A 12,697-nucleotide genomic window follows, 5' to 3' on the forward strand; every position below is an offset into this window, starting at 1 on the left:
TTCTTTGGGACTCTAATTCTGCAAAACAGACACAGTGACTGAAACGATGCTGCGCGGTATGATGTGGAACACGGCCTGCTCAGCTTTGTGCATTTTCCCTGTAGTCCGGTGTGTTTCATGTTCCGTGTAAACGTGAAAGGTGTCCTGTTTCGATCAAAGGGTGAAATCATTTAGCAAAGCAAGAATCGAAATTGCAGTAATGTCAAGCAGCTCATGGTAATTTGACCAAATCATAACCGATCGTATGTTCTCACGCACTCACAGATACATTTGTAGCTGAAAAGAGTCTGAGAAGATAGACTCAGCTTATTTATCTGGATTGATGGGCTATCATTATCTGCTGCGAAATTGATATTGTAGACGGGCACATCCCAGCAGTTGTGCGTGTCAGAGAGGGATCATGGAACCCTTTTCACGTGACTTTGCATCTGTTGTTACGCAGCATCACAATTGGAAGTGCAAGAAAATGAGAGGCGCGGCTGGCTGGTAGTGTGGCCGAACGGTCTAAGGCGCTGGGTTTAGACTCCAGTCTCGATAGAGGCGTGGGTTCGAATCCCACCGCTGCCATTTCTGCTGATCGTTTCCAACGACGCAGCTTGTTAAAATACTGTTTCGACTCCTGCTGCATTTCTGTTTAAAACCGAAAAAACATGTCTGTGCTTCCCGGGCAATTAACTGTGGTGTGGAAAAGTGCCGACTTTTCCGGTGTCTGTGCTGTCATGATCGTGCTCGCCTCCCGCGCGGAAAATCGCAAACAGCTCTGCTGTCCCAGACAAGTTGTGCGTTTACTGGAACCGAATGGAGGCTGTTATTTCATTGCTGCTGTGAAACAAAGTCCTGCGGTGGTTCGACTCGTCGTTATTTTGTTTTCTGCCAATGGGAAAATCGTTCCAATGAATTGCGATGTCACATGTTATTGAATTTCTCCCATTTCCTTTATTTCCGTCCTGGAGACATCGGAAGGGAAAGGTAATGTAATCGAGACTGTGATTGGTGAAATTCACTTTTTAATGGCCCATTCTTATTGTGTTCTTTCTTTCTCTCTTTTCAGCATTGTCTGGGAAGTGGTGGTGCACTCAGGCTCCAGTATGTTTGAAAGAGCAGTTTGGAATTGCCCTGTTGTTAGTTGTGAGATTACTTTATGGCTCATGCCCCCGGCCTGTCTCACATTTAGCATTCATGCTCGCTGTGTCTGAAAACGCATTTGGTTTGCCAGTTTTGTTTGTGTTCCGTGTTAAATGCTTTCTGTTTTGCGATTCGCTCAATACATTACGAATTAACAGGGTTTCTGAGGTAACTTCCAGCTGCAAAAATCCTCAACTGAGAATCTGGGAAAATTTCCCGCAGTATGGTCAGTCGGAGCAAAAGTAAGGAAGTCGTTCGTTTCTGCAGTGTTTCACAATGCGACTTGTCCCGTGAGCAGTCGAACAGACTAAATGATACTGCCACAGACTGCGACGGCAAGCTCCGCTAAAAAGTGATCCTTTACAGCCGGTGTAAGCAACACAATGTTATTGGCGCACACCGCGTGGAAACAGATACTTCGGTGTATCTCGTCCATGCTCACCACATAGCCATGATTAAACAAGTCCCATTAAACAACGAGCTATTGGAAACAGAAAAGTGAAAGGTAAAATGGCTTCAACGTTCAGTGCTGGATGCCACTGAGGCTCCGCAGAGGCGACTGCGGCTTGTTTCTGTAGTGTAGTGGTCATCACGTTCGCCTTACGCGCGAAAGGTCCCCAGTTCGAAACTGGCCAGAAACTGCTTTGTTCTTCAACTGCAGAATTTAACATGGACAAGAACGGAGCTTTCTTGATTGCTTTACCATCTGCAAACTGCCTTCGAATTTGCTTGAAAAAATCTGCTCTCGGAGTGAAATGCAATGCAACTCCATTTAATTACTGTGCAAAGTATTGTAAATTTTTCTCCAACTTGGTTGTGATCATATGCCATTCTGTTTGAGAGTGTAGTGGCCTTCTGGTCCTTCCACGAAAAGCAGTACCGCATTGGCATTCCTTGCGCAGGCGGCCCGTTTCCAAGACAGGGGAGAAGCTGATGCGCTGGTGTCACAGCACACCACGGATGCCTGAACTAATCGGTCTGTCAAATGTACCCCCAAAGTCGTCTATGAAAGACATCATTTGGAAGCTGTCTGTCGTTATTCAACGTGCGAGAGTTGGCACCAGAGGTCCTGAATCATGTTTTGGAGCAGTTCGCACGTTAGTGGCTCATTCAATCAGCAACAGCAATGAAAGAAATGACACTCTCAGGGGAACCTCTGCACCTGTGCTTTCATAGCGTCGCTAGTATTAAGGTGCGCCCCGAGATCTAAGCCACGTTGGAACTGAAACGGAGGAATCGACAGCGAGGCTACAGAATGACATCGCATCCATTTGGTTTTCTTTAAATCACTGACGAGCAGGAAAATGTAAACTGGGAGGGCGAGTGGAGAAGTGAGGCAGTTGCAGCTCTGGTGAAATTCCTTCTTTGTGATTCACTCAGCATACAGAGACGTGTGAAGGTGACTCAGACGTGAGAGCTCTTCACATCGAGAACAAAAAGCACTCAAGAGCAGTTAGCACCTCTTCCGGAGAGGGGGGTGGGGTGAGCTAATTACCTTTTGACTTCTGTTACTATGTTCAGAAACTGTCTTTTAGATTGATGTGAACAGAAACTGCATTTCTAATAAGCACCGTGGAATTTAGCAAAATTTATTGAGTCGCTTCTCGTCGACTCAGTTGGTATCCATGTGGCTCATATCCAGCTGTGAACATCTCTGCAGCGAATTGCACGGTTAAGGCAAAAAGACAAGGAAAGTGGCATCTCGAACCGGCTCCGAAGTCAGAGCATCCTCACAATGTGATCTGTCGTTCTCGGATTGTAATGCAACCTCCGGTTTTAGGGTGGAGAACATTCTTTGGGACTCTAATTCTGCAAAACAGACACAGTGACTGAAACGATGCTGCGCGGTATGATGTGGAACACGGCCTGCTCAGCTTTGCGCATTTTCCCTGTAGTCCGGTGTGTTTCATGTTCCGTGTAAACGTGAAAGGTGTCCTGTTTCGATCAAAGGGTGAAATCATTTATCAAAGCAAGAATCGAAATTGCAGTAATGTCAAGCAGCTCATGGTAATTTGACCAAATCATAACCGATCGTATGTTCTCAAGCACTCACAGATACATTTGTAGCTGAAAAGAGTCTGAGAAGATAGACTCAGCTTATTTATCTGGATTGATGGGCTATCATTATCTGCTGCGAAATTGATATTGTAGACGGGCACATCCCAGCAGTTGTGCGTGTCAGAGAGGGATCATGGAACCCTTTTCACGTGACTTTGCATCTGTTGTTACGCAGCATCACAATTGGAAGTGCAAGAAAATGAGGGGCGCGGCTGGCTGGTAGTGTGGCCGAGCGGTCTAAGGCGCTGGGTTTAGACTCCAGTCTCGATAGAGGCGTGGGTTCGAATCCCACCGCTGCCATTTCTGCTGATCGTTTCCAACGACGCAGCTTGTTAAAATACTGTTTCGACTCCTGCTGCATTTCTGTTTAAAACCGAAAAAACATGTCTGTGCTTCCCGGGCAATTAACTGTGGTGTGGAAAAGTGCCGACTTTTCCGGTGTCTGTGCTGTCATGATCGTGCTCGCCTCCCGCGCGGAAAATCGCAAACAGCTCTGCTGTCCCAGACAAGTTGTGCGTTTACTGGAACCGAATGGAGGCTGTTATTTCATTGCTGCTGTGAAACAAAGTCCTGCGGTGGCTCGACTCGTCGTTATTTTGTTTTCTGCCAATGGGAAAATCGTTCCAATGAATTGCGATGTCACATGTTATTGAATTTCTCCCATTTCCTTTATTTCCGTCCTGGAGACATCGGAAGGGAAAGGTAATGTAATCGAGACTGTGATTGGTGAAATTCACTTTTTAATGGCCCATTCTTATTGTGTTCTTTCTTTCTCTCTTTTCAGCATTGTCTGGGAAGTGGTGGTGCACTCAGGCTCCAGTATGTTTGAAAGAGCAGTTTGGAATTGCCCTGTTGTTAGTTGTGAGATTACTTTATGGCTCATGCCCCCGGCCTGTCTCACATTTAGCATTCATGCTCGCTGTGTCTGAAAACGCATTTGGTTTGCCAGTTTTGTTTGTGTTCCGTGTTAAATGCTTTCTGTTTTGCGATTCGCTCAATACATTACGAATTAACAGGGTTTCTGAGGTAACTTCCAGCTGCAAAAATCCTCAACTGAGAATCTGGGAAAATTTCCCGCAGTATGGTCAGTCGGAGCAAAAGTAAGGAAGTCGTTCGTTTCTGCAGTGTTTCACAATGCGACTTGTCCCGTGAGCAGTCGAACAGACTAAATGATACTGCCACAGACTGCGACGGCAAGCTCCGCTAAAAAGTGATCCTTTACAGCCGGTGTAAGCAACACAATGTTATTGGCGCACACCGCGTGGAAACAGATACTTCGGTGTATCTCGTCCATGCTCACCACATAGCCATGATTAAACAAGTCCCATTAAACAACGAGCTATTGGAAACAGAAAAGTGAAAGGTAAAATGGCTTCAACGTTCAGTGCTGGATGCCACTGAGGCTCCGCAGAGGCGACTGCGGCTTGTTTCTGTAGTGTAGTGGTCATCACGTTCGCCTTACGCGCGAAAGGTCCCCAGTTCGAAACTGGCCAGAAACTGCTTTGTTCTTCAACTGCAGAATTTAACATGGACAAGAACGGAGCTTTCTTGATTGCTTTACCATCTGCAAACTGCCTTCGAATTTGCTTGAAAAAATCTGCTCTCGGAGTGAAATGCAATGCAACTCCATTTAATTACTGTGCAAAGTATTGTAAATTTTTCTCCAACTTGGTTGTGATCATATGCCATTCTGTTTGAGAGTGTAGTGGCCTTCTGGTCCTTCCACGAAAAGCAGTACCGCATTGGCATTCCTTGCGCAGGCGGCCCGTTTCCAAGACAGGGGAGAAGCTGATGCGCTGGTGTCACAGCACACCACGGATGCCTGAACTAATCGGTCTGTCAAATGTACCCCCAAAGTCGTCTATGAAAGACATCATTTGGAAGCTGTCTGTCGTTATTCAACGTGCGAGAGTTGGCACCAGAGGTCCTGAATCATGTTTTGGAGCAGTTCGCACGTTAGTGGCTCATTCAATCAGCAACAGCAATGAAAGAAATGACACTCTCAGGGGAACCTCTGCACCTGTGCTTTCATAGCGTCGCTAGTATTAAGGTGCGCCCCGAGATCTAAGCCACGTTGGAACTGAAACGGAGGAATCGACAGCGAGGCTACAGAATGACATCGCATCCATTTGGTTTTCTTTAAATCACTGACGAGCAGGAAAATGTAAACTGGGAGGGCGAGTGGAGAAGTGAGGCAGTTGCAGCTCTGGTGAAATTCCTTCTTTGTGATTCACTCAGCATACAGAGACGTGTGAAGGTGACTCAGACGTGAGAGCTCTTCACATCGAGAACAAAAAGCACTCAAGAGCAGTTAGCACCTCTTCCGGAGAGGGGGGTGGGGTGAGCTAATTACCTTTTGACTTCTGTTACTATGTTCAGAAACTGTCTTTTAGATTGATGTGAACAGAAACTGCATTTCTAATAAGCACCGTGGAATTTAGCAAAATTTATTGAGTCGCTTCTCGTCGACTCAGTTGGTATCCATGTGGCTCATATCCAGCTGTGAACATCTCTGCAGCGAATTGCACGGTTAAGGCAAAAAGACAAGGAAAGTGGCATCTCGAACCGGCTCCGAAGTCAGAGCATCCTCACAATGTGATCTGTCGTTCTCGGATTGTAATGCAACCTCCGGTTTTAGGGTGGAGAACATTCTTTGGGACTCTAATTCTGCAAAACAGACACAGTGACTGAAACGATGCTGCGCGGTATGATGTGGAACACGGCCTGCTCAGCTTTGCGCATTTTCCCTGTAGTCCGGTGTGTTTCATGTTCCGTGTAAACGTGAAAGGTGTCCTGTTTCGATCAAAGGGTGAAATCATTTAGCAAAGCAAGAATCGAAATTGCAGTAATGTCAAGCAGCTCATGGTAATTTGACCAAATCATAACCGATCGTATGTTCTCACGCACTCACAGATACATTTGTAGCTGAAAAGAGTCTGAGAAGATAGACTCAGCTTATTTATCTGGATTGATGGGCTATCATTATCTGCTGCGAAATTGATATTGTAGACGGGCACATCCCAGCAGTTGTGCGTGTCAGAGAGGGATCATGGAACCCTTTTCACGTGACTTTGCATCTGTTGTTACGCAGCATCACAATTGGAAGTGCAAGAAAATGAGGGGCGCGGCTGGCTGGTAGTGTGGCCGAGCGGTCTAAGGCGCTGGGTTTAGACTCCAGTCTCGATAGAGGCGTGGGTTCGAATCCCACCGCTGCCATTTCTGCTGATCGTTTCCAACGACGCAGCTTGTTAAAATACTGTTTCGACTCCTGCTGCATTTCTGTTTAAAACCGAAAAAACATGTCTGTGCTTCCCGGGCAATTAACTGTGGTGTGGAAAAGTGCCGACTTTTCCGGTGTCTGTGCTGTCATGATCGTGCTCGCCTCCCGCGCGGAAAATCGCAAACAGCTCTGCTGTCCCAGACAAGTTGTGCGTTTACTGGAACCGAATGGAGGCTGTTATTTCATTGCTGCTGTGAAACAAAGTCCTGCGGGGGCTCGACTCGTCGTTATTTTGTTTTCTGCTAATGGGAAAATCGTTCCAATGAATTGCGATGCCACATGTTATTGAATTTCTCCCATTTCCTTTATTTCCGTCCTGGAGACATCGGAAGGGAAAGGTAATGTAATCGAGACTGTGATTGGTGAAATTCACTTTTTAATGGCCCATTCTTATTGTGTTCTTTCTTTCTCTCTTTTCAGCATTGTCTGGGAAGTGGTGGTGCACTCAGGCTCCAGTATGTTTGAAAGAGCAGTTTGGAATTGCCCTGTTGTTAGTTGTGAGATTACTTTATGGCTCATGCCCCCGGCCTGTCTCACATTTAGCATTCATGCTCGCTGTGTCTGAAAACGCATTTGGTTTGCCAGTTTTGTTTGTGTTCCGTGTTAAATGCTTTCTGTTTTGCGATTCGCTCAATACATTACGAATTAACAGGGTTTCTGAGGTAACTTCCAGCTGCAAAAATCCTCAACTGAGAATCTGGGAAAATTTCCCGCAGTATGGTCAGTCGGAGCAAAAGTAAGGAAGTCGTTCGTTTCTGCAGTGTTTCACAATGCGACTTGTCCCGTGAGCAGTCGAACAGACTAAATGATACTGCCACAGACTGCGACGGCAAGCTCCGCTAAAAAGTGATCCTTTACAGCCGGTGTAAGCAACACAATGTTATTGGCGCACACCGCGTGGAAACAGATACTTCGGTGTATCTCGTCCATGCTCACCACATAGCCATGATTAAACAAGTCCCATTAAACAACGAGCTATTGGAAACAGAAAAGTGAAAGGTAAAATGGCTTCAACGTTCAGTGCTGGATGCCACTGAGGCTCCGCAGAGGCGACTGCGGCTTGTTTCTGTAGTGTAGTGGTCATCACGTTCGCCTTACGCGCGAAAGGTCCCCAGTTCGAAACTGGCCAGAAACTGCTTTGTTCTTCAACTGCAGAATTTAACATGGACAAGAACGGAGCTTTCTTGATTGCTTTACCATCTGCAAACTGCCTTCGAATTTGCTTGAAAAAATCTGCTCTCGGAGTGAAATGCAATGCAACTCCATTTAATTACTGTGCAAAGTATTGTAAATTTTTCTCCAACTTGGTTGTGATCATATGCCATTCTGTTTGAGAGTGTAGTGGCCTTCTGGTCCTTCCACGAAAAGCAGTACCGCATTGGCATTCCTTGCGCAGGCGGCCCGTTTCCAAGACAGGGGAGAAGCTGATGCGCTGGTGTCACAGCACACCACGGATGCCTGAACTAATCGGTCTGTCAAATGTACCCCCAAAGTCGTCTATGAAAGACATCATTTGGAAGCTGTCTGTCGTTATTCAACGTGCGAGAGTTGGCACCAGAGGTCCTGAATCATGTTTTGGAGCAGTTCGCACGTTAGTGGCTCATTCAATCAGCAACAGCAATGAAAGAAATGACACTCTCAGGGGAACCTCTGCACCTGTGCTTTCATAGCGTCGCTAGTATTAAGGTGCGCCCCGAGATCTAAGCCACGTTGGAACTGAAACGGAGGAATCGACAGCGAGGCTACAGAATGACATCGCATCCATTTGGTTTTCTTTAAATCACTGACGAGCAGGAAAATGTAAACTGGGAGGGCGAGTGGAGAAGTGAGGCAGTTGCAGCTCTGGTGAAATTCCTTCTTTGTGATTCACTCAGCATACAGAGACGTGTGAAGGTGACTCAGACGTGAGAGCTCTTCACATCGAGAACAAAAAGCACTCAAGAGCAGTTAGCACCTCTTCCGGAGAGGGGGGTGGGGTGAGCTAATTACCTTTTGACTTCTGTTACTATGTTCAGAAACTGTCTTTTAGATTGATGTGAACAGAAACTGCATTTCTAATAAGCACCGTGGAATTTAGCAAAATTTATTGAGTCGCTTCTCGTCGACTCAGTTGGTATCCATGTGGCTCATATCCAGCTGTGAACATCTCTGCAGCGAATTGCACGGTTAAGGCAAAAAGACAAGGAAAGTGGCATCTCGAACCGGCTCCGAAGTCAGAGCATCCTCACAATGTGATCTGTCGTTCTCGGATTGTAATGCAACCTCCGGTTTTAGGGTGGAGAACATTCTTTGGGACTCTAATTCTGCAAAACAGACACAGTGACTGAAACGATGCTGCGCGGTATGATGTGGAACACGGCCTGCTCAGCTTTGTGCATTTTCCCTGTAGTCCGGTGTGTTTCATGTTCCGTGTAAACGTGAAAGGTGTCCTGTTTCGATCAAAGGGTGAAATCATTTAGCAAAGCAAGAATCGAAATTGCAGTAATGTCAAGCAGCTCATGGTAATTTGACCAAATCATAACCGATCGTATGTTCTCACGCACTCACAGATACATTTGTAGCTGAAAAGAGTCTGAGAAGATAGACTCAGCTTATTTATCTGGATTGATGGGCTATCATTATCTGCTGCGAAATTGATATTGTAGACGGGCACATCCCAGCAGTTGTGCGTGTCAGAGAGGGATCATGGAACCCTTTTCACGTGACTTTGCATCTGTTGTTACGCAGCATCACAATTGGAAGTGCAAGAAAATGAGGGGCGCGGCTGGCTGGTAGTGTGGCCGAGCGGTCTAAGGCGCTGGGTTTAGACTCCAGTCTCGATAGAGGCGTGGGTTCGAATCCCACCGCTGCCATTTCTGCTGATCGTTTCCAACGACGCAGCTTGTTAAAATACTGTTTCGACTCCTGCTGCATTTCTGTTTAAAACCGAAAAAACATGTCTGTGCTTCCCGGGCAATTAACTGTGGTGTGGAAAAGTGCCGACTTTTCCGGTGTCTGTGCTGTCATGATCGTGCTCGCCTCCCGCACGGAAAATCGCAAACAGCTCTGCTGTCCCAGACAAGTTGTGCGTTTACTGGAACCGAATGGAGGCTGTTATTTCATTGCTGCTGTGAAACAAAGTCCTGCGGGGGCTCGACTCGTCGTTATTTTGTTTTCTGCTAATGGGAAAATCGTTCCAATGAATTGCGATGTCACATGTTATTGAATTTCTCCCATTTCCTTTATTTCCGTCCTGGAGACATCGGAAGGGAAAGGTAATGTAATCGAGACTGTGATTGGTGAAATTCACTTTTTAATGGCCCATTCTTATTGTGTTCTTTCTTTCTCTCTTTTCAGCATTGTCTGGGAAGTGGTGGTGCACTCAGGCTCCAGTATGTTTGAAAGAGCAGTTTGGAATTGCCCTGTTGTTAGTTGTGAGATTACTTTATGGCTCATGCCCCCGGCCTGTCTCACATTTAGCATTCATGCTCGCTGTGTCTGAAAACGCATTTGGTTTGCCAGTTTTGTTTGTGTTCCGTGTTAAATGCTTTCTGTTTTGCGATTCGCTCAATACATTACGAATTAACAGGGTTTCTGAGGTAACTTCCAGCTGCAAAAATCCTCAACTGAGAATCTGGGAAAATTTCCCGCAGTATGGTCAGTCGGAGCAAAAGTAAGGAAGTCGTTCGTTTCTGCAGTGTTTCACAATGCGACTTGTCCCGTGAGCAGTCGAACAGACTAAATGATACTGCCACAGACTGCGACGGCAAGCTCCGCTAAAAAGTGATCCTTTACAGCCGGTGTAAGCAACACAATGTTATTGGCGCACACCGCGTGGAAACAGATACTTCGGTGTATCTCGTCCATGCTCACCACATAGCCATGATTAAACAAGTCCCATTAAACAACGAGCTATTGGAAACAGAAAAGTGAAAGGTAAAATGGCTTCAACGTTCAGTGCTGGATGCCACTGAGGCTCCGCAGAGGCGACTGCGGCTTGTTTCTGTAGTGTAGTGGTCATCACGTTCGCCTTACGCGCGAAAGGTCCCCAGTTCGAAACTGGCCAGAAACTGCTTTGTTCTTCAACTGCAGAATTTAACATGGACAAGAACGGAGCTTTCTTGATTGCTTTACCATCTGCAAACTGCCTTCGAATTTGCTTGAAAAAATCTGCTCTCGGAGTGAAATGCAATGCAACTCCATTTAATTACTGTGCAAAGTATTGTAAATTTTTCTCCAACTTGGTTGTGATCATATGCCATTCTGTTTGAGAGTGTAGTGGCCTTCTGGTCCTTCCACGAAAAGCAGTACCGCATTGGCATTCCTTGCGCAGGCGGCCCGTTTCCAAGACAGGGGAGAAGCTGATGCGCTGGTGTCACAGCACACCACGGATGCCTGAACTAATCGGTCTGTCAAATGTACCCCCAAAGTCGTCTATGAAAGACATCATTTGGAAGCTGTCTGTCGTTATTCAACGTGCGAGAGTTGGCACCAGAGGTCCTGAATCATGTTTTGGAGCAGTTCGCACGTTAGTGGCTCATTCAATCAGCAACAGCAATGAAAGAAATGACACTCTCAGGGGAACCTCTGCACCTGTGCTTTCATAGCGTCGCTAGTATTAAGGTGCGCCCCGAGATCTAAGCCACGTTGGAACTGAAACGGAGGAATCGACAGCGAGGCTACAGAATGACATCGCATCCATTTGGTTTTCTTTAAATCACTGACGAGCAGGAAAATGTAAACTGGGAGGGCGAGTGGAGAAGTGAGGCAGTTGCAGCTCTGGTGAAATTCCTTCTTTGTGATTCACTCAGCATACAGAGACGTGTGAAGGTGACTCAGACGTGAGAGCTCTTCACATCGAGAACAAAAAGCACTCAAGAGCAGTTAGCACCTCTTCCGGAGAGGGGGGTGGGGTGAGCTAATTACCTTTTGACTTCTGTTACTATGTTCAGAAACTGTCTTTTAGATTGATGTGAACAGAAACTGCATTTCTAATAAGCACCGTGGAATTTAGCAAAATTTATTGAGTCGCTTCTCGTCGACTCAGTTGGTATCCATGTGGCTCATATCCAGCTGTGAACATCTCTGCAGCGAATTGCACGGTTAAGGCAAAAAGACAAGGAAAGTGGCATCTCGAACCGGCTCCGAAGTCAGAGCATCCTCACAATGTGATCTGTCGTTCTCGGATTGTAATGCAACCTCCGGTTTTAGGGTGGAGAACATTCTTTGGGACTCTAATTCTGCAAAACAGACACAGTGACTGAAACGATGCTGCGCGGTATGATGTGGAACACGGCCTGCTCAGCTTTGCGCATTTTCCCTGTAGTCCGGTGTGTTTCATGTTCCGTGTAAACGTGAAAGGTGTCCTGTTTCGATCAAAGGGTGAAATCATTTAGCAAAGCAAGAATCGAAATTGCAGTAATGTCAAGCAGCTCATGGTAATTTGACCAAATCATAACCGATCGTATGTTCTCACGCACTCACAGATACATTTGTAGCTGAAAAGAGTCTGAGAAGATAGACTCAGCTTATTTATCTGGATTGATGGGCTATCATTATCTGCTGCGAAATTGATATTGTAGACGGGCACATCCCAGCAGTTGTGCGTGTCAGAGAGGGATCATGGAACCCTTTTCACGTGACTTTGCATCTGTTGTTACGCAGCATCACAATTGGAAGTGCAAGAAAATGAGGGGCGCGGCTGGCTGGTAGTGTGGCCGAGCGGTCTAAGGCGCTGGGTTTAGACTCCAGTCTCGATAGAGGCGTGGGTTCGAATCCCACCGCTGCCATTTCTGCTGATCGTTTCCAACGACGCAGCTTGTTAAAATACTGTTTCGACTCCTGCTGCATTTCTGTTTAAAACCGAAAAAACATGTCTGTGCTTCCCGGGCAATTAACTGTGGTGTGGAAAAGTGCCGACTTTTCCGGTGTCTGTGCTGTCATGATCGTGCTCGCCTCCCGCGCGGAAAATCGCAAACAGCTCTGCTGTCCCAGACAAGTTGTGCGTTTACTGGAACCGAATGGAGGCTGTTATTTCATTGCTGCTGTGAAACAAAGTCCTGCGGGGGCTCGACTCGTCGTTATTTTGTTTTCTGCTAATGGGAAAATCGTTCCAATGAATTGCGATGTCACATGTTATTGAATTTCTCCCATTTCCTTTATTTCCGTCCTGGAGACATCGGAAGGGAAAGGTAATGTAATCGAGACTGTGATTGGTGAAATTCACTTTTTAATGGCCCATTCTTATTGTGTTCT

General features: G+C 46.3%; 5 non-coding genes across 5 annotated transcripts; all 5 read left to right on the plus strand.

Moving 5' to 3' along the window:
- Positions 1 to 485: 485 nt before the first annotated feature.
- Positions 486 to 567, plus strand: trnal-uag (transfer RNA leucine (anticodon UAG)). Its single transcript has one exon. It is a non-coding gene; the product is annotated as a tRNA-Leu (tRNA).
- A 2,834-nt stretch (positions 568 to 3,401) lies between these two features.
- On the plus strand, positions 3,402 to 3,483 carry trnal-uag (transfer RNA leucine (anticodon UAG)). The gene has a single exon. It is a non-coding gene; the product is annotated as a tRNA-Leu (tRNA).
- Positions 3,484 to 6,317: 2,834 nt separating this feature from the next.
- On the plus strand, positions 6,318 to 6,399 carry trnal-uag (transfer RNA leucine (anticodon UAG)). The gene has a single exon. It is a non-coding gene; the product is annotated as a tRNA-Leu (tRNA).
- Positions 6,400 to 9,233: 2,834 nt separating this feature from the next.
- trnal-uag (transfer RNA leucine (anticodon UAG)) lies at positions 9,234 to 9,315 on the plus strand. The gene has a single exon. It is a non-coding gene; the product is annotated as a tRNA-Leu (tRNA).
- A 2,834-nt stretch (positions 9,316 to 12,149) lies between these two features.
- On the plus strand, positions 12,150 to 12,231 carry trnal-uag (transfer RNA leucine (anticodon UAG)). Its single transcript has one exon. It is a non-coding gene; the product is annotated as a tRNA-Leu (tRNA).
- Positions 12,232 to 12,697: the final 466 nt, after the last annotated feature.

The sequence above is a fragment of the Chiloscyllium plagiosum genome, unplaced genomic scaffold (assembly GCF_037043375.1).
Source record: "Chiloscyllium plagiosum isolate Xiang-an unplaced genomic scaffold, Cpla_swu_hap1 HiC_scaffold_21, whole genome shotgun sequence".
NCBI lineage: Eukaryota > Metazoa > Chordata > Chondrichthyes > Orectolobiformes > Hemiscylliidae > Chiloscyllium > Chiloscyllium plagiosum.